Genomic DNA, 25741 nt, shown 5'->3' with positions numbered 1-25741 from the left:
ACATTGTGAATGTAAAACCATGTGTATGCGTTAGTAAATCTTAATGTCCATGAGTATTGGAAAACGAGGTGTACTATAATTAGCCTCAGGGCTCTGATAACCAAAGCAAACAAATATTGGGGTGGGCACAGCATACAGAGGGAACCATCTTAGAGGATATCAATTGCTCTCGACCACATACAAATCTCTTTCCAGTGGGCAAACAACATTAAAAAGTGTAAAACATTCATTGCAATTAAAGATTAGGATATGTGTGACAATGAAGACTTTCATGTTTAATAACAATTTCACAACGTGACTTATTCTATACAGTATACAAATAATTGCAAAAATGCATAACACAGTTATACCACTGCACAGGTTTTAACGATCGTGCTGCATAGCTATCTGACGTGTTTTCATCAAGAACTGAACAATTGGACGTTCAAAGAAACTTCCAGTACATGTGTAGTGACATTGAAGAGTCACTTGTAGCGCGTGCCGCTGGGAGATTGGTATACAATATAATTAGGGGTAACAGCCCTTTTCTGCCAGTTGCACCCGTGGGCAATGCACGGAGCCCTCTGGGGGATCCAGAGGAGTGCGGGGCCCGAAGGCGGAGCCTGGCCACGCTGGGCAGGCGACAAGGTGACCTCTGACTCAGTCGGGGCTGCTGCGATCTGGAATGGAACTCGTCACGCCGTCGTTATCTTCGCTCTCTTCAAGCTGTGGGTCTGGCAGCGTGTTGGCTGTCCGGACCCGGTGTGTCGTTATCCCCTGAGGCTGTGAAGGCCCGGAATATGAGAGAGTACCTCCTACCAGTGTCTGTGAATTAGTACACTACACGTGGAGCAAACTGTGAGACATCATGCAGAACAAGACGCGGTACTACCCGACAATCAATCGGATAATCGCATAGTAGTTTAGTTAATTCAGCTCGGAAAATAACCTACGAGACATCATAAGCAGATTATACAAATTAGATATTATTTCAAGTCAAGTGCTTGCAATGCACTTCATCATAGCCCACAGTGTCAAACCTGCTCCATCTATTCTGTTCTGAAAAAAATAAATATATATATTGAGACCACTTTTTTTGCGCATGCTATCATTACGGAATATTTTCTCTCTCCTCATGACTCGTGCCGCCCACGGATTCCCCAAGAGGTCTCGTCGTTTCAAATGACGGACGCATATCCGTGTCACTTTGAAAGCGCCGTGGTGCGGCATCTGCCCAGTGTCAAGTGTGGGTTTTCTTGACTGTACCGGCAAGCAGAGCCGCAGGTTAGGATCAAAGACGTTTTGCCGGCGGGGCATCAGGCTGTTTGGAATAACCCAGCCAATCCAAGATAAACAATTTAGACCTTGATTTTTTTTAACTCTCATCCTTTTCCCGACGTGGCGTTTTGTAGTGGATCTAGTTGGCGACTCTTAGCCTGTACAGAAGATGGTGTCTGGAGGGAAAAATCAAAGAATGTTCAGGTTTTTTTGTAGCTTCACAGATTTCACTAGGGAATCTTAACAAATGCTCTTTTTGAGAATGCGAAGTCTTTTTTTTACCACATTCTCAGATTTCAAAGAGTATTTCAATGCGTTCATGTCCTTATGTTTGTGTTAGCTGCAACCACAGCTGTGATTAAGTTCAATAACTTTTATGTTGAACACATTGGCTAAATTTATAGACATAAAGGTGTTCAATGCCCCTTATATAGGAGAACTGAAGTGATGTGCGTCACGTGTGTGTGTGTCTTGAGAGTTCTTTGTTTAGTCTGGGAGATGGTTACAATGATTCGTATTCACGAACCTGATGAACTGCCAAATTCTTGCAAAATGTATGGATTTTTTTTTGCATTTAAAAGATCCTTGACTCTTGACTTAGGCTCCTGATGGTCACCTGTGTTTTATTATAGCCCACTGTCTCCAATATAAAATGGTCAGTTGCCCACTTAGGGATTCTCTAAGGTAGAACCAAGTCTGGTATTGAGTACATGCTGTTAAAAACACTCGGGTAATTGATAGGATATGCATAGCATGATTCAGTAGCTACTGAGTAAGTTATTTCAAGCCATCGTTGTGCATGTACAGCACATGGTAAGCTCTTCTAGGGGTGAAATGATCCATGTTGCGTTTATTAATATCGATCTAGAAGTTCATGACACATGCATCAAATTGCATGTGCAAGAATCCAAGTATTTTTTCATTCATAATTGTAGAACATAATGGGTTCTCATTACTCCTGCAACCACTAGAGGGTTCTAATCACAGAAATATGAAACAAAAAGAATGGACTTTTGAACTGAATCGTGACCCTGTAATGTGGCGATTCATGTTATTACTACTACATATACATGCACGGTTGTGTTGCCCAGCTGACGTGTTTTTGGGTTGTATGCTGTGCGGCACGCGATGCCCGACGTTTCACTCCACGTGCTGGAAGCTTGTTCAGTAACTTGAGTTTTGTGGTCAAACCCAAAAACACATCAGAGCTGCAGTGTATGGAATTTCCAGGCAGGTGGTTAATTTCCCCACCCCTCTTGTTTTTTTTTTGTATCTGTTATTACGAAGGCCTTTAATATTTAACAAATTTTAACGTTTCACATTTCTACGGCAAGCGTTCCATCTCGCCGAAGGTCTTAGAACACTGAGGGATGTTTTTGCTCGCATTAAGGTCCGGCCCTTGCAAGTGCTTGCTCACGCCACTGCTGAAAGCAGACTCCCACCTGGAGGGAGTGCTACGTGGTATGTGGCCTACTCCGGGGCACTGCAGTGGCAAGATGGGGTCCACGTGGTCTCTCTCCCCACAGTCGCATGGATTGTGCCCTCCACATTTAGAAACGAGCGATTTCGATTATTTGGCTACTATACATTGCCACATGATTGTAATCTACTTATCATGTGTGCCCTGATCGCCTCGGGAAAAAAAAAAAACTCATCTCAGTGGGCTTTGCATGTTAATTAAAAGTTTGTTTTACTATTTCATGATGGCGAGACATCTTGAGAGAGGTGAAAGTATTCACACTTTTACCCACCACATATGACTTGCCTAACAGCTAATTTGTGAACCAATTTAGGCTGTAATGGGGAGAGGCGTGCATGGGGTCTGGATTTTAAGAAACTTCCCCAATATATATCAACTTGCTAACCATTGCACCATGGCAGCATCGCGTGTGATAGGAAATGTGATTTTTTTTTTATTTCAGTAAAGTCCAGGGTTCATACATTAATCTGAAAGCTGCTGTTCTAGGATTCAGACGTGTTGTTCTACACTACTGCGTTTTGCTTTAGAACTGAATCGGTGGTGCATTTCCGCACGAAGAACTTGGCGGTCTGAGTTCAGTGTCCAGCCACAGTGAGTAGTTATATCTAAACCAGTCTGGGGCAGCCTCTTCACTAACCCGCACGGACCAGCGTGGTAAAATACGGCCAAACAGCCCCCATTCGCTGGAAAAAGCAGCTGAAGATGGGTTATCTCAGATTTCTGAAAAGATCACTTCAAAGAATGCCAATGCTTGTGTCGATGCGAGTGCACATTTGCGAATCTTAATAAAAGTATTTATATTGTTATCAGCATTGTTTTTTTTTCCTACACGGATTAAATTCAGCTGGAGCTGTTCGGGGCTGCGTTCCAAATAATATTTGCGCACGTTAATAACGAACAATGTTGGATCTATGGGGGTGGAGTGGGGGGCCTTGGAACATATTCTATGAGAGATTAAGCCATGGTTCTTTGAGTCGAAAAAGCAGGGTAGATACAGTATATGGTGACAATGCTTGTATGCTATACAAGTAACATTTCCAAAAGTCCCCAACATCGTCAATCTTTAGTTTCTCCACTCATTTCCATCGCCATCCCCAATCTGCAAAACAATCAAAATGTAATATTGGCCTATGCACTGCCTCTGTGTGCTCAGCCGCTGCAGGGATTCGTCGCAGTCACCTTCACCATGTGCAACACCTGCAGTTATATTCATGAAGTAGTAACGTTTTTGACAAGTGACAACTTAATAAAATTAGTTAATAAGCTTATATTTCTGCTTGTTCTAAGAAGTAAAGTGATACGTGTTGTAAAATGCAAAACGTAGGGATCGATCATTGGTTGGTGAGTTATGTGCACAGAATGTTATACTGTGATTTTTTTTAATTAAAGTGCGAAAACCACAAAAATGCCATAATTTTAATTCTCTAAACTATTCAAATGAAGACGTAATTCACGTACAATATTATACTATTTGTATTTCTCAAATTAAATAGTATAATTTTTAGCTTACATATGGGAACTGTTAAAACATTTGACACATACTTGTCTCATATCAACACAGACCACCTGAATCATGATTGTCTAAATTTTTATTGTCATTCATTTCCCCATGTAACTAAATTAAGTCCTTTTTAAAATCTTAGCCATTTATAAAGAACCTACAAAAAAATTAATACCGTTTTTTTTTTACTCTGAGAAAATAGTTTGATATTATTAGTAGCTATCTATTTAATGAAGGTATTCACAATACACGGTGTGACGATTCCTTTTAAAAGTCTTCTTGTTCACACATTTCAACATTACACAAGCAAATTGCTAAAAAATAACCGTTCCCACTGTTGCACACTCGAAATGAAGGACGTGGGCAGGTGCTCCATATCGAGGGCAAACACATTTATTGTGGTCAATCTGTAAAATGCAACCGCACGTATGTCACACACAGCAATCCTCAACTCAGTCGCTATTAACCACGTGACTGGTGTACAAGTTCGGTTAATCAATAACCCTGCCAGCCACCCACAGGCCCAACTTCGTTATCGCATGCTGGTGTACACACGTGCATTGATGTACTGCACAGCACATAACGACTTTCACAAAACCACATTTACTCCCTTGCTGCACGAGGAAATAATAAAAAGAGTGGTCCATCCCTAATGCGACACACCACCTATCAGCTCTTCTTAAAATACAAGTTGACCCTCTGTGTGCTTTGATTTTATTTAATCAAGCCTGCTTAAGTTTTGATTGTTTTAGAAAACATATTTTGGAGTAAAAATGTCCCCGCTTACAATTTTTGCGACTGAATTTTATTGCAATATGCTCCCCTGCTTTTCCTTGGAATACATTTTTTTTCATTCACACTGCAATTTCAAAATAAAATCACGAACGGATTCGCAATGTTCAAGAACAACACACTGCAGAAGTGCCATTGCACAAATAACTTACAGCCCTTTCTCCAAGGTCAGGATAACCATACTTCACCACAATAGCCATTCTGGGTTGGTGAAGCGCATTGGGGACCTTGGAATAGTTCAAATATCACTTGTCACTGATTTTGGCTGTGGATGGGAATCAACTCAGATTGCTGGGTTTATAGTATGAGTATGCTAACCACTGTGCCACCGCTCACCTAAAATGCTTACCATTTGCATATTTTTTCGATTATAAGGCCATGGCAATGACACACGTTGAGTTTTTTTCATGCTGTGCTAAGAATTTGTTTTTCTTCAGAATGAAACCCATAATCAGATTGGAATATACATGGAGGGCATTTTGTCTGGTTCTTTCCCCCCTCCTCCTTACTTGAGTTTATTATCTAATGTCACCTTATGTAGCCTCTTATCTAAAATTCTGAGTGCATGGCATTTTAAATGAAGTCAGCCTTTCTGAATTACTATACAAAGTGTTCTGATGTATTAAATATGTTTTCCTGGTTAATGATCATACCTTGTATATCTTTCCAAATATAGCACAGCATTACAACAAAAATTGGACCTTTAAAATATTCATGTCTGAAATGATTTTTTTTATTTTTTTCGGTTTTTTTTCTCTCTCAATGGAAATTGTATTTAAAATACGAAGTGTCTTTAAATATTTAGTTCTAAAAAAAGACCTGTGCATTGGTTTCTTAATATTTTTGTTATATATATTTTAATTATAATCTGGCACACAATTGCAAATTTGCTTCGTGGTTAAATAAAATGAAAGTTGTGTAAAGTACATTGAGTGAGGGAACACGGAGAATGAAACACTTCATGATGTCTGCACAGATGCCTACAATGTTTTTTTTTATTACATTTTCAGTAAAACTCCTAAAAGCAAAGTTGTGTGACTTACGGCTGAACAAAGTCTTCAGCTCTGCGCCCCATGCAGATGCAGCTTCCCCCAAGGAATCTGGTCCCAGTATTGAAACAAGTAGGGGTGATAAATGAGAAATGGACTGCAGGCACCGTATTTCCCGCAGCCACATGCCAGCTGGTAATGTGATGCTGGCGCATGCTGTGCAGTTGAAAACCGGCGTTCTCGAGCCAGACTTCCAGCCACATGTCAAATGGAAAAAAGATTACCCCCACACTACTTGACTTCCCCCAGGTCGTTGGCACTATATATACACACACACATCAGCCGACTTCCACTCCTCTCCATTCCAACCGAATGCACCTCGACAAGTCAAAGATGACAATCTAGATTAGCCCCTTTTTTGAGCTGAAAATTGGTTACAAATCAGACATTTATAGAGTTTGGCACTTTTTTTTGTATGGAGGAAGCTTAAATGAAGCTCTATTTTATTCCTTGGTGTAAATGAAAAAGCTAGTTTTTGGAGACGTAACAAAAACTCAACACATTCGTCAATTTCGCTGCTAACGCAGCATTACCAAATAATCTGTTTTAATATTGCTCTATTATCCACAATCTGTAAGTTAGTACTGTGGATATTTAAAGTTTGGTAAACAAACTTGCGAGCTATAGATTTTTCTCGGTGATAAGTGTGCCTGATTGTACGCTGCCTTTTTGTAAAAAAAATGTATTAATGCTCTAAAGTGGCAAGCAGCAGAATGTCTTTAAAAGAAATGTCCATTGCCAATTAGGCTGGATCGTAAGAGCCCAGTACGTTTGTAGAGTGCCAGACCATTCACTGTTCCATTACATACAGTGATGTGCATCTTATGATACGTTCTCGCTTCAGTATGCGCCATGTTGTGAATGCTGCATACCATAAAATGGAATAATTATTATTTGTGTAAATCAATTGGGCATTTTTGTTAGTAAAAGATAAAGGCGCAGTCCTGCAATTGCATGCTCATGCCATTGCTGGTGGAAAATCCTCCAGCAGTCGTGTGAGGGATACACTGGAGAGCCCCATTAGGTGTAAATGTTCCCCTCTTTTTACACTTTGCCAGACGCCTTTTAGAATGGGGAAGGGATACCCACATTTCACCCCACCACATGGAACCTGGCATCGACTAACAATTGCGTACCGATTTATAATACCGAGTGGACAGGATACAATATAAGCTTTGTACATAGCTGTTGGTTAAAAATGTAGAGCTTTTTTTTATAGACCCAAGACCCCCTTAAGTGAAGATTTTAATAATAACATTAAGCAGCACAAGGTGATGACCTAGTCATTCTGAATAGGACCACTCCCACTGAGTGGTAACTTTTTCTACAACTTTTATTTTAATACATGGAATACATTGCCTTGACATGTTAATAGAAAACACAATTTGAAAGGTGGATGACAGCATTTGAAAAAGTAAAGCATGGGCCACCAAGGATTTCTCAGAAATGTTTCAATGCTAACTTATTTTCTTTAACCGGGATACATTCGGTAACACAACAGTCGATCAACATGGTCGTCAATTTCCCGTTTGCCCTCCCATGCCCCGTTCCCCTCACCAATAATAACAACAGAGGAGTTTATTGGTGCACATGTATTCCCTGCAGTTAATAAACCCGAGCCACATTATTGCTTGCTAAGTTTGAAAACTAAGTTAATGTCAAGATAACCAATAAGTGTATTTTTCCGAGATAGACACGTTAATAATTGCAGGTTCAATACGTGTTTTTTTTCTGTTTAATACAAATAGAGTTGTCTGGAAATCCGTTCAACATTCTCACCAATTATCTATCCACTGCTGGCTGAAGGCCTTCGCACGCCTTCCACATCTCTCATGGTCCAGTGCTAATTACCATCCTGGTGCATTAGTTGATATCATCTCTCTCGATCTCCGCAGCACGTTCTCTCCTCTGGCTGCCACTCCATCAGCAGTCGTGTTCATCGGCCATCATCCCTACGGCAAATGTGTCCTGCTCAAACCCATTCACACGCAAATTAGACGTATGAAAAAATAAGAAGAGGCTTGACGCTTTCTGGCAATAAAACAGGAGGTGTTAAGATGTTCAAACATCAAATAGAAACCTTTTTGCAAGGAATCCTGTCGACATTAACCACACACAGTGCTTGTGGTGAACATGCAAACAAAAAAAAACATGCTCTGATAATATATGCAGCTGTCTGATTTGTGCATTTTTCCCTCCCTGACCCATGCATTGCTTTGTCTCTCAATATAAATAGAAGCGTGCATGTATCCTTTCATCTTTGTGCACCTTCTCAGCTTTCACTCCATTGTCTCTTTAGCAGTGCCCATGTCTATGATCTGTATGCCTGGGTTGATTTAAAATAAGAACAAAAAAACTCTTCTTCAGATAAATCTGTGTTCGTTTTTCATTATTCTATTCGACGTTCTGAAATGCTTTTTGACATCGTCACTGCATTAGTTGTGTGCATGTGTGTGAGGGGGATGGGCGTTGGCGCAGTGGTTAGCGCGTTGCGCTACAAATCCGGCGGCCCGAATTCGATTCTAGCTCAAGGACCAACACCAGTGACGATTATTTGCGCCGGTCATGGGCCTCCCCTAGGTCGACTCGGCCTCAAATAATTATCTGGTGTGGTGTGTAAACATCACCCACCCCCTCGTATGCCGTGCTGGCCTCCGTAGGTGCTCGTATAGCCCTAACAGTCTGTTAAGGCAATACGGGGATCTGTCTTGTGTGTGAAGGCTTGATAGACAGGGAGCACATGCGAGTGAAAATGTGGTGGTTAAAGCATCTCTCGTCACTTAGTTTCTTTCAACGGTCTCAGGCAGTGAGAGATTTCCTTCTGCTGGTGATGAGCGGTGCTCAGAAGGGGGCCTTGGTGCAATGCGTTGACAGCTGATTAGGATCGGAAGTCGACCAAGCTGGTTGCAATGATTACCACCATGGTTTCGACAACATGCTGAAAAGATTAGCGGCATGGACGGTGTGTTATGGCTAGTAGGCCCAGTGCCATTAAACAGGTATCTTCATCATCGCTATTGTCATGGTGAGCAGCAGGTATTTTCCACGTATTGCTAAGTGAAAGTGTCTCTGCGTTTGCTGTTTCTGATGTGGCACGTAGTAACTATCCCAGTTATGTATGTTTATGTAGAGGTGTTACGGGAGGGTGACACGTGGTTGTAGGGCGGTGGCCACAACCACGTCCACCCTGAGGGGCTGTGGGGGATGCTGTGATCCCTCCCAGCCCCACCCCTCAGTGAGAGACAGTATAAAAGGTGGGACCCAGAGAGCTGAGAGTTCAGTTCGACTCAAGCAAGATGAAGAGCCAGTGAAGAAAGAAGATCGACTAGCTAGACCCTGGAACTCCTTTGGCCCGCTGTCCTTTTGAGGGCCGGGCAAAGCAAGCCAGGGGGTGTGACACCAGAGCCACGAGGCCCGATGTCCTTCTGAGGGCCGGGCTCGTGTGGCTGGTGATCGGGACCTGCGCCGAAGCTGGGCCAGGTCAGATAGCCTCCTGGGAGAGGACCAGGATAGAGGGAACCAGGGAGCTAGCGTGGGCTAAAGCTCGGGGAACGTTCCCTCTGTAGAGTACGGGCGAAGAGGCCGTTACCTCTTCAAGTATCAGATTCGCCACTGTAATTGAAGCGTCTGTAATAAATACGTGTTGCCTCAAGTGAACAGTCTCCGACGTCGATAAGGCCACTACATGTATAAGTCCCTTGCATAGCCATTGATATTATTAGCATTTCCTGGCAGGCAGTCTGTCTCTAATTAAAAAGTAAAACATTGTTGATGTATTAACATGGTTGCATAGTTTGCTGGTGTGTCTTAATGCCAGGATATAACCCTTTTATTGTTATATATTATGAGTGATTTATCATTATCTGCTTGAATGTACACCACTTCCAATGTAGGCAGCATTTAAATGCTGCAGTACCATGCCGCGAGCAAATTAATATCATGAGCGATCAACATTTCACGTTATAGATCACTGCCATCTTCATAGCATAAGTTACAGTTTAGATACACGGTAAATCATATTTGTAAGGTGTTGTTAAACATCCCGGGAAGGGGTGGAAGCCTTGAGGCATGTTCCATTGAAAGACGGAGCCACAGTGTGATTTATCTGCTGCCATAGCATGCCACTTTTGTTTTTAAAGAGACTTGCATCGGTGACCTGCAAAAGGAAGAGGCATCGGGGGAGGGGGGAGGGGAGCAGTCTGCCTAACCCTGAACTGCAGACTGAGCTTGTGGTATCTGCAGACATGGATGAGACAGTGACAAGATGTTAACTTCCTCACCTGGTATACATGAGGTCGTGGGTTCGATCCCGACCTCTGTATTTGTAATTTGCATGTTTTCCCCGTGGTCGCATAGATTTTTCTCCGGTTTATCATCCACATTTAGAAACATGTCTTTCGTGTTAATTTTGGCTTAACTTTCGTGACTGCAGGGATAAAATAATAAAAATTATAATGTATTTATTTTATTTTTTAGATTCTATCTACGTGACTTTACCGAAAGAACCAAGAATATGCCTTTCGAGTATTTGGCTGCTATACATTGCCACATGATAAGCCACTTCATTGGGCTATCATTGGTTGCCAGGACACTTCTCAAAAATTATCTATATAGCTCAGTGGGCCGTATCCTGTGAAATACAATGAACAAACATAGATTCGACTGCTCTGTGTGAGTCTCTAGGTATGCGGGTCTTTATGTAAGTGTGTTGGTCTCGAAACGAGTGTCTAGCTACATAAGCCTTTAGGTCATTGTGTGTCAACTGGTGACTCCCCTTGTGGTGTCTGCGAACGAGCCTGCACGTTCAGGCTCGGTGTTTTCTCCCACTCGCGTACCCATCGCTGCCACTTGACCCCTTTGACTTCATTAGCCCTCAGATTTGAACTCTCAGTTGCTCTCATCGATGCGAGACCACCTTGAGTCGAAGGTAAGGAAACACGCAGATGAAAGGTAAAGCTTTGCGCACACACACATGAGTATCGACAGAAACTAAGTTCCTGTAACGAGTAACAGAACACAGTGTTGTTTCATCATGGTACATCTCGCATGGTAACATGATAAATGATGAACACGATATTTAAGATTGTATGGACATGTGGTGAGAATGGGTCAAAAATCGTTTTGTGTGAGAGTCTTTGAAAGTAAGGAAGGAGGGAAAATAATCGGGGAGACCCAAAGGATATGGAGCAAAAACAAAGGATCGCAGGAGACGGGAAGAGATGGAAGGAGTTGACACGGAAACCCAACCCTCTACAAAATCCACTGCTGGATGAATGCTTCTCCATACTGCGTTGGTCTTAGGCCTTAGGGGTTGCGTGCCAACACAGTACTGAGCCTCGCTGCTCGGTGTGCGTGGGAGAAGGAGGGGGCCCCGGAGCAGTTCAGATGCCAGTCGCCACCGATGTAAGCCATGAGCAGGAATCAAACTCGGGTTGTCTGTTTCAGAGTCCAGCAACGCTCGCCACCACTCCGACAACTTAATGCAGCACGTACGGACGTTCTAGTTAATGCGTATAATTGACGTCAAGTCGTGGATTTGTTTCACTTAAAATGTTAAAAGGTTTATTTTTTTATTTTCTTGGCTGTGATATTTAGTGTTACTCCCTCTGGGTTCAATGTAATACCCAATAATATAAAAGTTCTTGGCATGTCCCGTGCATTGTGTTCCCACGCTATGCACACTGTACAGATGCCCTGAACAGAGAGCTATGTTCACAACGATCGAATACAATTAGATAGTCTGCAGAACAATAAACAGAGGCTGAATGGGGTATTGATTATAATTTCAAATAACTGCAAATGCCATTGGTGTAAATGCTAAAAAAACATGTTCTGAATATGCTGTGTTTAGTATAAGGCATTTTAAAGACCTGGGAAAAAAAATATGCAACGTGGTGCATAATGACCTAAAAAGCATATATTGCAGGATAACTGCTGCATGACCAACCTTTCCCAAATAATATCTAGATCATCCGATATGTGAAGCTAAGTAGAATTGAACCTGGTAAGTACTCGGATGGGAAACACCGTGGGAATACCAGATGTTGGTGGTTTAGGCTGCGAGGTGGTCAGGAGTTGGCACTCGAGCAATGAATTCTTGAATGAATCTGTGCGGAGCTGTGATTGCCAGCTGCCCTCTGTGCGCATGTTTTTTTTCTTCTTCTGGGCACTCCTTGAAAAAAAAACCACACTAATTAATATAATCTCATTGCTTATTATTATTAGAACCACATGTTTACCCAGGAAAGCCTCGCTCAGTCTGAATGCTCTTTCTTTCAGGAGGGTCCTGCCAAGTGATTACAGGTAGCGCGACTCAGTCATGCTTTCCTTCGTTAAATGAAGGGCGTCATCACGCTTGCCTTCATTAATCAGTTGCACCTTTTTTTTTAATCTGCCTAACTTCAGCCAATGCTGATTCAATACCATTCTGTCGTTGGTCTTTGAGTTTGGTCTCAAGTTGCCCTGTGCTATAGCTGGAGAAACCTTATTGTGAATTCCCGTTAAGGAAGCGGCAGTATATGGCATGTAACTGTATTTGTTTTGACCATATTGAATTCTAGCGCATTTGGAATATGCCAGTTGCTTGATTAATGTATATTATGGTGGGCAGGGGGTGTGATTTTTTTTGCCAGACAATGATGCGTGTAAAATCCCACACAGTGTGGAGATGGTGATGAAAGGGCCTTGCTTGCAGGTGCGTCAACAGAGCATTTGCAAAGTGCAGCGGACTGCCTGAAACATCTCAATGTGGATTTTACGTCCTGCATTTTTACACACACACACGCACACGCGCGTAAGCTTGTGCGTGCCTCGGTAGCATACTTTCCTTTTAACGTGAGGAAAATGTCATCAACGTGGTGGTGGTGGCATTTTCTCACTTTTGTTGGGTTTTGTTGCGTTCGAGAGTGGCCACGCCTCACAGCTGTCGTTTCACATTAAAGCAGAAATGAACTTACAATGGATGAAAGGAAATACGTGGAAAAGAGTACTGTCGGTTCATCTTTCACTCACGGGGCTTGTTTCCTTTGCACATTCTTCGTAGATGCTTGTTTTGTGCGGTGTGTGTGGTGTGTGCGCTTTAAGGTACTGTGCCTCCGCATTGATGTCCACGCTCCAGTGACGTTTCGTCCGAATGCAACTTTTTCTGTTTCAGCGGAAACTCGTTCAGTATGCGTATTGCTTTTCTCCAGGAGGCCTGGAACCTCGTGAGAGTAGAACATACCGTTTGTGTGACGAGCATGTATGTTGAACTTCTTTCGCACTGTACGTAGCCAACTGTGCTAATCGGTGAGGTGGGAGGCAGGCCAACAATATGACAAAAGTGGATTGATTTTGACTCTCATCAGCTCTGTGTTCAGTATTGCACAGCATATGTGGTGTGTTTATTTGTATAATATCACAACACAATGTATTTAACATACTAATTACGTATTAAAGTCTCCCTTGGCATTGAGATTCTTATTCAGGATGGTCCTGCATTGGCATGGTTGGCCAATTCTATTATTGAGTGTGTGCCATGTGTGGAAACAGGATAGCTGGAGATAACCCAACGGACATGTGGGGGTGACACTAAACTCTTCCATATCCTGGCCACCCAACACAAAGACCTGGGAAGCCCCAACGGTCACCCACCCACGTACTAATCGGGCTCAATGCTGCATCGTTTCTGAGCACCAACAACAACATTGAGCACAGAGTGATTTTGTTGCGGCCGGGATGTGACTCGCTCGTTTGCAATGAATTCGCATTTGCAGACGGTAATGATAAACATTGGGAACATTTGACAAATAATGAGAACAATGCATTTTAACCGAGTGCTCCTTTCTTCTATGATGCATTGTTGAGTCGAAAGCACGCAAGAGAAATGTTATATCATGAACCTTTGTCCATAACATGTTTTTGGTACACGTTCTCACCCAGATGTACTGCTTAAGCAAACAATTGCACATTTGTGGGTTCCGAGAGGTGATCTGGCATCTGTCACTTGCACGAATACCTGTGAAATGTACAGCCATTTGCCGAATTGAATGGTTATGCATTGTTATATACATTATGCAAATTGGCACCATTGGGAGTATGCTTCATTGGTAACGCAGCCACATGCACTGTCAGATATTCATTCAGAAAGTGATTCAGAATTTCTGCTCAATCCACTACCAGGAATCTCTCTCTGTACGAATTGCATAACAGTAGCAATTTGCATCCCTTTATATAATCCACTGCTGTATGTATACCTCTCAATGCCACGTGAGTCATGCAGGTTGTTTGATCACACTTCACCATGCAGGTTAGTAGGATAAGGGGTAGGGCAGGACTGGTTCAGATATTATTTGCCGCTGATATTAGCTGTGGTCAGGAATTGGGTTTAGGTTGTCTAGTTTATAGCGCAGTGTGCAAACCGTGGCGCCACCACATATCGCTGGACATGTGAGTGAAATTGGCTGTTGAGGATGGATTCTATCAATTAGAGAAACAGGATGGGGAAATGAGGTGTCATGAAAATGATAGCGGCATGCATATACAAAATATTGTTCTCACTCTTACGTGTTTTATAGAATAAAATCCTGTGCTAGTACATATATGTCACGATTTAGTGACGTTCGTATTATTGCAATGCTAATACCTACATATATCTACTGTTGTGTTTTGCTTTCTTTGCGCAGTGTTCGTACACTTTAAATGCCCTTCCCTCGTGATGTGCTACACCGAGGTTGTTTAAGGTGATCACAGCATAGAAAACAATGAGATGTGGGTGTGTATCGGTTTATTGTTTTAGCCGTCTTTGTAATGTTTGTTTTGAAAAATAAATATACATGCACATCCGGTTGTCCATCCAATTCTGGGCCCAGGGTCTGCCACAGCGTGTGGGCCATGGGGTTATTGCGCGATTCTTCATAACGCCGGTCAGTGTGACTTGGTGACGGCAGGCAAACATGGTGGCGAGATGTTAATTACCTCGCCTGGTATACAGGAGGTTGTGGGTTCGATCCCAATCCTGACGCCTGTATAGTTGGAGTTTGCCTGTTCTCACTGTGGTCACGTGGCTTTTTCTCTTGCTCCTCCGGTTTTTCCCTCCACATTGAAAACAAATTACGTTACACTCTTTAGCTGATTTAAACTTCCACATGACAATTAGCTTCACTGAGCTATCATTTGTGGCCAGGTCGCTTCTGAAAAAGAGCTAAAATCTTTAGTGTTTTTATAGCATGCGATGCAGTGACCGTCTTTGTACGATGGCTAGTCAAAGCTGCTGCGGAGATGCCCAGTGTTTTGTGTGATGGTTTATGCTACTTGACGAGATCAGGAAGGTATTGTGGTTCAGCACTCTGTGCTATGGTGTTCCACAAGGCTCCATAAATGGCCCCATATTTTGAGTAACATTTATCTCCGGACTTGGCAAAATAATTTTCAGGTTTAACCTTTACCACCTTTTTTATGATACCAATGAAAACTAGCTCGCTATCGCCATGGCCTCCACGAACACAACCTCAGTCACCTATCACATCCTGTCCTGACACGGTCACATATTGGATTTATTTCAACTTCCTCCTGCTAAATGTGACCAAAGTGGGGAAGCGCTCACTCACTCATATGCACTGAGCGTTAAAACATTTGGAATGGTCATCAGGGCCTAATTTTTCATGGAATATTTTCTGAAGCCCTACCACCGCCAACCCTTCAGGAGCCAACCCCCCCCCCCCCCGACCTGCCCCCAGACGGTTGTGAGCAAAATTAATGCCTGGATGTCATTGATTCCAAGCTCTCATTCTCCTCTAACATATCTGAACAGTGCAAGAACATCATGCCTCAATCTGCACAACATCTGCTGCATCCACTGTCTTCACAAAAGCTGCCAGTGAGACCCTCATCCACGCCTTCATCACTTCCAGGCTTAACCACTGGAACTCTATGTTCTGTCAAATTAATAAATCCCATATCTCCAATGGCTAGGTGATCCATAACTCATCTGTCACACTTCCCCCGTATCCCGCACTTCTAAACATAACTACACCACCACAATACTCCGATATCTCTAATGGCTCCCAGATCAATTTCAATATCACACTCACCTTCTACAAGATCTTCCATGGACTCGCACCGGCCTACGTTTTTTCTCTCGTCTCACTCTCCTCTCCTCCATGCACTCCTCGCTCCAACAACAAAAACTTTCTTACAAAGTTCCAGGTCAACCTCCGATCGATGGGAGGTCACTTATTCTACTCTGCAGCCTCAAATTCTGAAACACCCTTCCCTCAGCCATCTGTGCTCTCAACATCAAGTCCAATCTCAAGACCTTCCTTTTTTCTCTGCTTATGACTGACTGCCTCTTTATCTCCATATACTTGCTCATATTCTATAAAGCGTCTTGAGATATGGTTTCATTTATATGCAATCTGAATCCGAATAAAACCGATAAAAAGGAGCAGAGTGTCCAAAAATGTCCAAAAGCTAGGCATTCATACGATATATGAATAAAAGTTTTGCTGGCTGGCTTCCCGACTGCCTGGCTGACACATGGGCGGGCAAGTGTGTGGTAGTGACGTCACAACGCACATCTGCGTGATGACCTCGTGTCACGCTGACGTCACGGAACTCCCCCCAACTATCCTCCACCCCGTCTGCGTATCCCCGCACACGCGCGATGGAGTGATGGAGGAGGGAGGTGCGGGTGAGAGATGAGGGAGGGAGGAAGGGGAGGGGCGGTGGGAAAGTGGAAGAGTGTGAAATGGAGAGGAAAGAGAGAGCAAAATGTAAAGAGGAGAGCGATGGGAAAGTGACGGGCAGTGGGAGGAAGGATTAGGGACAGCCAATAGAGATTTAAATGGGAAAGAGAGATGTGGGAGTAAGGAGAGCAAAGGTGAGAGGTGAGAGCAACAGGGAGAGAGATGGGGGGGGGGGGGGAATGGAAGTGAGTGACACAGTGGAGGGAGGAAATTAATACGGAGGGAGGGAGAGGTGGAAGAAAGGACAGAAGAACATAGACACAGAAACATAGACAAATAAATACGTAAATATACATTTGGATATACAGTGCAGGGAAGGCAATAGACACATTTTGCTGGCTGGGAGGGATGGATGGAAGGTCATTTCCAAAGGACGTGCTGGCTGCTCGTTAACATAACAATGAATTAACTCAATGATTATCTTTTGTTCATTATTTGGGTTGTAAACTTAACACTACATTTATGTAATGACAAAATAATACATATCGGAATTACCAAAACAATGGTTGCATGCATTGCATTCAACTTTCTAATCAGAGGAAACGTGGCAAATTAATGAATAGAGCCTTACGGTCCCTTTCCAGCCAATCATGAAATATTATGAAAACCAAACTGATAGCTTTCAAGCGTGGCTTTGTGGGGTTGGCTGGAAGGACACCCTGATGCTCATTTGGTTATATATCTTGAAGGCCTTTGCTTAAATGCAAATCATTGTTTAGAAATCCTTTGTACGTAGTTTTGTTTCCACTTTGATTCTTACAAAACAATGCCGACGTTGCATACTTTTACAAATCCATTTGTATGTTACTCAAGTAACGCACTTCCTGCCTAGCCCACGGTTAAGGCATCCAGCCCACACAAACAGATTGATTGTATGCAGGAACATTAATTTATGGAAGCAGGCTCTTACCTCTATTTAATATGAATACCGTCCATTGTCTGCATGGTGAAGTGGTGTTGACACTGTGGCATTTATAAGTGCACTAATTTGCACAGCATGTTAGACCTCAGCCAAAGTGACCCGAGTGATATTTAGCTTCAAAGACCTACATAATATGCTTCAGCGCTTAATTGCCTTTACTTAAAATTCCAGCTTATTTTTAGGAAAAGCTGTTACCTTCATAAAAGCACATGAAACAAGTTGTTTGGTTATTAATTGATGCAGTCAATAATGTGCGCTAAATATTAAATTGTTAATGATGGAGAAAATAAATTGAGCATCTTAATTGCAGGATGAAAGCCCTTACAGAGCATATCACACGTGAAACAATTAACTATACTTACTGCCTCATAGTGCCGGTCTCATTTTCATTAAAAACGCCATGCTGTCAATTAACTGTTGGCATATGCATCCAGCACGTCTTAATTTGAACAATTAACACAGGTTAAACGCTGTTAACTGCAAACACTAGTTCCATTTAATATGTTTTTGACGACTCTTGAGATAGAATATAGTGGAACACATGCCAATCAGATCATAAATATTTTGTGAAAGACCGCCATCTCAAACGTCCAATGTGTGTTTTTTTTTCTTTTCAGAGCCAATTCATGCCCCGAATTTGGTGAAGGAAATCTGATATCCCGATTAAAAAATATATATTTTTGCCAACAAAAAAAAATACTGCTGAAAGTCAAACGAGTACAAATTCGGTCTGTTCCAAGAATGCTACCCTAAATTCACATAAAATACATTTCAAATGCATGATTCTTAATGACTGAGGGGGCATGGGCTGCTTGTGGGAACCCATTTCTTGGCCAGGCACAGGTCAGGTACGTGGGAGGCGAGTGCTGTGGGAGGCGAGTGCTGTGGGAGGGAGGCGAGTGCTGTGGGAGAGAGGCGAGTGCTGTGGGAGAGAGGCGAGTGCTGTGGGAGAGAGGCGAGTGCTGTGGGAGAGAGGCGAGTGCTGTGGGAGAGAGGCGAGTGCTGTGGGAGAGAGGCGAGTGCTGTGGGAGAGAGGCGAGTGCTGTGGGAGGGAGGCGAGTGCTGTGGGAGGGAGGCGAGTGCTGTGGGAGAGAGGCGAGTGCTGAGGGAGGGAGGCGAGTGCTGTGGGAGGCGAGTGCTGTGGGAGGCGAGTGCTGTGGGAGGCGAGTGCTGTGGGAGGCGAGTGCTGTGGGAGAGAGGCGAGTGCTGTGGGAGGGAGGCGAGTGCTGTGGGAGGCGAGTGCTGTGGGAGAGAGGCGAGTGCTGAGGGAGGGAGGCGAGTGCTGAGGGAGGCGAGTGCTGTGGGAGAGAGGCGAGTGCTGTGGGAGGCGAGTGCTGTGGGAGGCGAGTGCTGTGGGAGGCGAGTGCTGTGGGAGGCGAGTGCTGTGGGAGGCGAGTGCTGTGGGAGGCGAGTGCTGTGGGAGAGAGGCGAGTGCTGTGGGAGAGAGGCGAGTGCTGTGGGAGAGAGGCGAGTGCTGTGGGAGAGAGGCGAGTGCTGTGGGAGAGAGGCGAGTGCTACGCCTGCCTGCTACCTTTATACCTCCCTGGTGCCGAAAACACAGCGTGGGTGCAGTACAACTGCACTGGCCAAGGATAGTCGGAATTCCTTGGAACATTCATCTGCATTTGAAACCAGAAGTCTGTTTTCTCTGCCTCATGCATGCAGCAATTTGTGTATGCCTGTTGAATTCCAATTAGTGTCCTGGGAAATGTTTTTTTTTTATATAAACCACGTTTTAATTATTGGGGATTTATTTCCAGCAGCCTGTAGATGGGCTGTTCATAGGTACATGATAACATTACTTACATCCGAGGAGCCCAGTTTTGTTTCGAATTTGCATAAGCTGCACTGCCCTTAATAGGACGCCTCTGCTCTTTTCACAGGCCACTCTTAATTTGAATGCTGTAACTTTGCCATACACCTCGCTACTCGCGTGCTATTTGCTGCGCATCAGATAAACTTTTTTTAAAAAAATTAATGTATCCTAAAGTTCTGAGGTGTTGAGCGTCTGGGGTCATAGTCAGAAACCATTGATGGGTCTTCCACAATTGAATTATAGTCATATAATTTGTAACTTTTATATAATCTATATAATCCAGAGCTATGCATATAACCCAGGAGCACCACAGTGGCGAGATATTAACTACCTCGTCTAGTACACAGGAGATTGTCGGTTCGATCCCGACTGACCCAATGTATATTTGGAGTTTGCATGTTTTTTTCTTTCCCGTGGTCACGTGGATTTTTTTCTACGTCCTCCGGTTTGTCTCTCCACGTAAAAAAACAAAACATGCGTTAAGAGTATTTGCCTTGCTAAACGTTTCCACATGATAAGCCACTTCGTTGAGCAAGCAGGTCGCTTCTGAAAAAGAGCAAAGTAGCTCGGTGCGCCTTACCCGGTAACATTAAAATTACATGGTTTTTTTTAAACCTTTTTTTCACTTACCTCAACCACCCCCACTCTGACCTTATCAGATCACATTGGGCAATGAGAGGAGCACCCTTGATTAGTGCTGTCAAGAAGTACAATGGAATTTTCCAATTTGCATTTACCTTGTAGCTCCTCTGTGGCACAATACATTTTTATCATTTGTTTAACTTTGAGTCATTGGGTGCCCATTCAGATGCAAAGCAGTATCTCATGAGCAATGGAGGCTACGTGGAATGTTATGCATAAAACACATTCATTCAATATTTGCAGTCATGTAAGAAAGAGGCCCTGTCTGGGCCTTTTCATAGAAAATAGAATATAGATAGATAGCATATCGTTATTGGTTAAATCTACCCATTATACAGATTTCCCATTTCATATTTGGGGTGTGCTTTCAATTTTCGGATGAATATGAACAATCCTAAATTCAGGCCCACATTACATTTTTTGCATGATCCAGATTTGTTTTCAAATTGGGTCGATCCATTATTTTCCTTTAAAAAATGATCTCACATGGCATTGTGCATGTATGCGTGTATGTGGAACTTATTTCGCATCGTATAGAGTCAACTGTGCTAATTGGAGGTGCGTGACATCATATGGGTTAGTATGCAGATAAATAAATAAATATATAAGAGGCTGAACATTATTTGAAAATCTGAAAATCCCCAAAAAGATAAAAATTTGTCCTTAAAAATGTTAAATGTTTAAATCTTCAAGCCATCCCTCGTGTACACGTATAAATGTAATGTATAGACTAACGTTTTATCTGATGCATTGCCCACTGTTTTGTATAGCGTCTTGATGTGGGTGCACGTAGATGCAATATAAATACAAATAGCATAATTTTGTATGTGTATTTGTTACTGCCAAATTATGAATTTAATATTTATTTACTGCTATATAAATAAATGGAACAATAATTAATTGTATGTTTATAATATCTGAAATTCCAAATGAATGTTATAAAAACGTGTTGTACTAATGTTATGCTACATAATAACCAAGACATTATTTACTACTGTACTATCTCCTTTCTGAAAATGTATTGGCAAGAGCTTGTCTATCGTGCTCTTTAATGAACTAATTGAATCTGCTGCCACAGCAATTGCAGCTGGGCGTTTTGGTGATAGAGAAACCTTTATGAACATAATTGCCTCCTAAATTTCCCTTTGCCAATTTTTTGTTCAATACAATTTGCAGCCATGTCATCAAGTTCTCTACCACAGTTGTTGGTAAATTGAAAATACTGGTTTAGCGATTTCCATAATACACAGTAATACCTCTTTCCAGCACCCATGAATTTGCACGTTAATGTTCAAAATTTACCAAAGAGCTAAAGCAAGAACTTGATGTGATGTCTGCTTGTGATTGTGAGCCACAAAGCAATGCTGTTTCACTGGCCATCACACCACACTGATGTAATTAGCCACAACTGTCCATATATTGTAAACACTTTAGTCACACGTTTGCGATACATATGCTTGCCTTTGCTTAACTATCCTCCATTTGAATCGCTTGTGTTTACCGTAGCCACTGACATCTCCTTCCAGTACTCATCCCACTTCGCTCTGCCCATTGTTCCATCTTTCAACCGAGACAGCTTCCACTCCGTATTATGTTTGATGTAATTATTCTGCAATTGGTCACGTTGCTTGAGCATACACTGAACTATATTGATTTAATTAGCTGCAGACATTTGTAGTATCACGATTGTCATTCATTGTGATTCAATAATTGTGGCGATTTCGGAGTCATAATTCGATTAAAACATTGTTTTTACATGGTGGGGAAGGAATCTATTAGCCTCTTGTGGGTTGAGAGGTCACATGGTTCAAATACATAGAATGTACACGACTAGAAAAAAACATTGATTCTCACACAGATGATTGTAGCATACGCTTCGAAATAATGCATTGTCACGCTGCATTCAGACAGCACCTCAAGTTGTTTGCCACATCTCATTATAAAGATAAACCTCTAAATATAAGCTCTTATAGCTAGGGTTGGCTGAATGAAGAGAAACTCAAACTATGTACGGTATTTTGTGCATTCATTGCTAAAAGTTAGCGTCAGGATATTTCGGAAGAGGACCGTTTTCCAATCACTGCGTATTGCCGAATTTGACGTGAGGATCAGAAACTTGGACCCTAATATATAAAAGGGAACAAAGCCTGAAAGCGCAAATATTCAGCACAGAGATAGAGGCATGCTTGGAATTAGATTGGGAGGCCGGCTGAGAAGCACATGGACTTCAACTAAAACATTATCAAGGACACGATATGGGCTTGGGTAGGAAACATCACTCTGAGGGATGATCACTCATGACAATATTAGTCACACTATTTTTTTTAAATACTGCCTTAAAATGAATAACAAAAATACATTCATCAATATGACTACCGTAAAAGAGAAACGTTTATATATAACACAGGTGACGATTCGGGCAATGGCCCTTTATAACAGAGATGTGCATTGAATATGATATGAATGTATGTTGCTGAACGTCTGTCGCAGCGTACATAGCCAACCATACTAATCGGAGCTGCGGAGAAGAGCTATTGCCCAAAACATCACCTAGAATTTTCTTTCCATAAAAGCATTGTTATTGTTGACAAATGTAAATTCTTGAGACGAGAGGGAAAATGGCGGTGGAGATGGAGCAATGGCAGCAGCCCATGGGGGAGGCCTTTATCCAGTCGTGGACAAGCAATAGCTAATGATGATGATAATGAGAATAGCTCAAATAATGAACACCCATGCACTTGGAAAACCTGACCTATTCACGACTGGCTGCTCAGATTCAAACACAGGATGTCCGCTCAGGACTTGGACACAGGAATTGACAACCCTCGGCCAACGCACCACATTCCAACATCTTCTCCCTGCATGTGTACACTTTTGGGAGGAAAGATAACGGCACGCTTTGTACACTCATTGCTGACGTTTGGGCAGACCAAAGGCGTGCAACTCTAGTTGAACGCGACATCCACTTCACTTGAGTTGAGTGGGGTTCAACAAAGGTGAGGGATGTTGCGCAATAGGGCCCCGCCCAGCAATCACGTTGACATAAATCACAGCAAAGGAAACCTCGCAGCACACATCACCGTGTTGAAAGCGTATGAACTGCAGCACACACTGAGCATTTTACCGTTGTCATATCTTGCCTTGATGTTGGCAAAGCAATGGAAGGGCAGTCCCTATTTGATATACCCCAACGGGATTCTACCACGGTGTAATGGTTACCACACTGGGCTTGTAATTCAAAGGTCGCCTGTTCGATTTCCCATCGTGGCAGTTGAAACAGTGGTGCAGGTTTCTTATATCATCCCCCCCCCCCCACGTCTACCCAGCAGTATAAATGGGCAGACTATTGTTAGTAAATTGTCAAGCTGCTTGTCGTGGAATAAAGTGTGGGTACTCCCCACCGTTTCCAAGTTGTGTGGCCAGCATGGGAAATTACGCCAAACACTCTTTAGAGGGGTCTCTCAAGAGCTCCGTCTTATTCTTAGTTCTTTCGGTAAAGTCACGTTGAAGGGAAACAACAAAATAAGAAAATATATATAGAACAATAAAAATAAAAACAATAAATCAAAATTTGAGCTCCGTCTTGTTGCAGGCCCTTCTGCCAGTGGTGGCGTTAGCAAGCAATTGCAGGGCTGCATATTTACCTTCAACCTGGACTGTATCCCATAGATCAAAACACATTCCTTAAAAGTGTGGACGACAAAAAGCATCTTCTACAAGCAATGCAAGTGAGTGCAAGTGCAGAAGTTGTGTGTGTGTGTGTCGTGTGCGAATTTCACGAAGCAGTGTGCGTTTTGTACAGTGTGCAGAATGTCTTCTGCAGATAATAAGTTGCCACCTGCTGTGCCAAGGTGCGAGTACGAGAGGACATAGCCTGCAAGTGCATTAGTCATCTTTAGTGCTCGGGTGTGAAAGGTGGAACTTGCACAAGCACATCCTTGCTTTTGGTGTTTCTTAAATTGGCTTCGGGGGAGCAAAAATACCAGTGTCCGTTTTCTTCCGTTTCCTCCCTCTCAAATAGTGATTCATTGGCAATGCTCCCCAGTTCTTGGATAAGAGAACCTGACTGAGCCTGATACCGTCGTAATATGACGACTGTGATTTATAGCCAAACCCAAACTATTGCGGGCCAATATTACGAATGTCCGAATGTAAGTGCGGAATATCACCACCCTGTTTTCAAATGTAAAGCCACCATTTAATATGTTGATGATTTTTATTTTGTCAAATGTGCCGACTTTCATTGGTTGTTCTTTGTTAAAATATGTATTATGCACGTTACTAATTTATCTACGTGCATAGTTTAGCTCGGTATTTACACCTCGATCTTTGTTTTGTTTTCCATCTCACAATGCAGACTACTTCCCAAGGAACACAGGATATTGTAAACACGAGACCCTTTTCAATATACATTTCAAATCCTTCACTTACTCAACCCCATCGATGCTTCACAACCCTCGGCAAACCTCTTCACATTATATCCCAGGCAAGCCTGAGCTATAATTGCACCCATGAATAATTGTAGATTAGGATGCTGTGGAACTTCAGTGGTTGAGTGTTTATGTTGAAACCTCATGTCCATAAATAATATTTAATTCTCAAGATTACATTCATGTGCATATATATGTAGTATGTATGAATTATATATGTAGATTTCATCGGTATCTATATATGTACAGCCCCACCTGTCAATCCACTGCTGGATGAAGACTTGCCCATGGCACACTGGGAAATTGAGGTAGTTTGACCATACTTCACCCATACTAGTCGGTGTGGTTTGGTGACAGTGGGGGGAATACAGAACAGTGGATTACAACACCTCTTTCCCTTCATGGTGGTTGCCCATCCAATCACTATCCAGGCTCAACCCCTGCTTAGCTTGCAGGGTCTGATGGGATTGGGTTCATTCTGGGTGACTTGATCACAAGGCAAGTACAGCATCTGTGAATTATATAAAAAAATATATACAAAAATACTTTCTTTGTTGAACGTAGCATTCCCCCCCAACCCAACCCCGCAATATCCAGAAGAAAATCTCCTTTAATGTGCAGCACATTCTACACTATAAAGATTGATAAAGAAAACAATTATAATTGTATTCTTGGTTCTTTCGGTAAAGTCACGTAGAAGGGAAACAATAAAATAATTAAAATATCAAACAATAAAACAATTAAATTCTCACTTCTACGTGACTTTACCGAAAGAACCAAGAATATGAATCCCTGCAGTCACGAAAGCTTTAAATCAAAATTATAATTGTGTGCATATTTAACACGCACACACATTTTTTTTATGTATCATGGAAGCACATTTTTTTTTTATGTCCGAGCTTAATCAAAGTTGGTTTTCACAGGACTTCCTGTAACCTCACCCTATTGTGCACATGTCTATGGCGCGGTTGGACCGGTGGAATAAATCCAACAAATGATTGTCTGGAATACAACCTGCAGCGTGACATTAGGCAATTCACAACTTGGCTATGCCGGAGAGCAGTAGAGAACAACCCCCCCTCTTTAGTTTCAGTCTGTGCTTGGGCTGCGTTGAATACATTATGCGTG

The sequence above is a fragment of the Petromyzon marinus genome, chromosome 14 (assembly GCF_048934315.1).
Source record: "Petromyzon marinus isolate PM22_M1 ecotype Great Lakes invasive population chromosome 14, UKy_Petmar_22M1.pri1.0, whole genome shotgun sequence".
NCBI lineage: Eukaryota > Metazoa > Chordata > Hyperoartia > Petromyzontiformes > Petromyzontidae > Petromyzon > Petromyzon marinus.
This window is presented reverse-complemented; position numbering follows the sequence as displayed.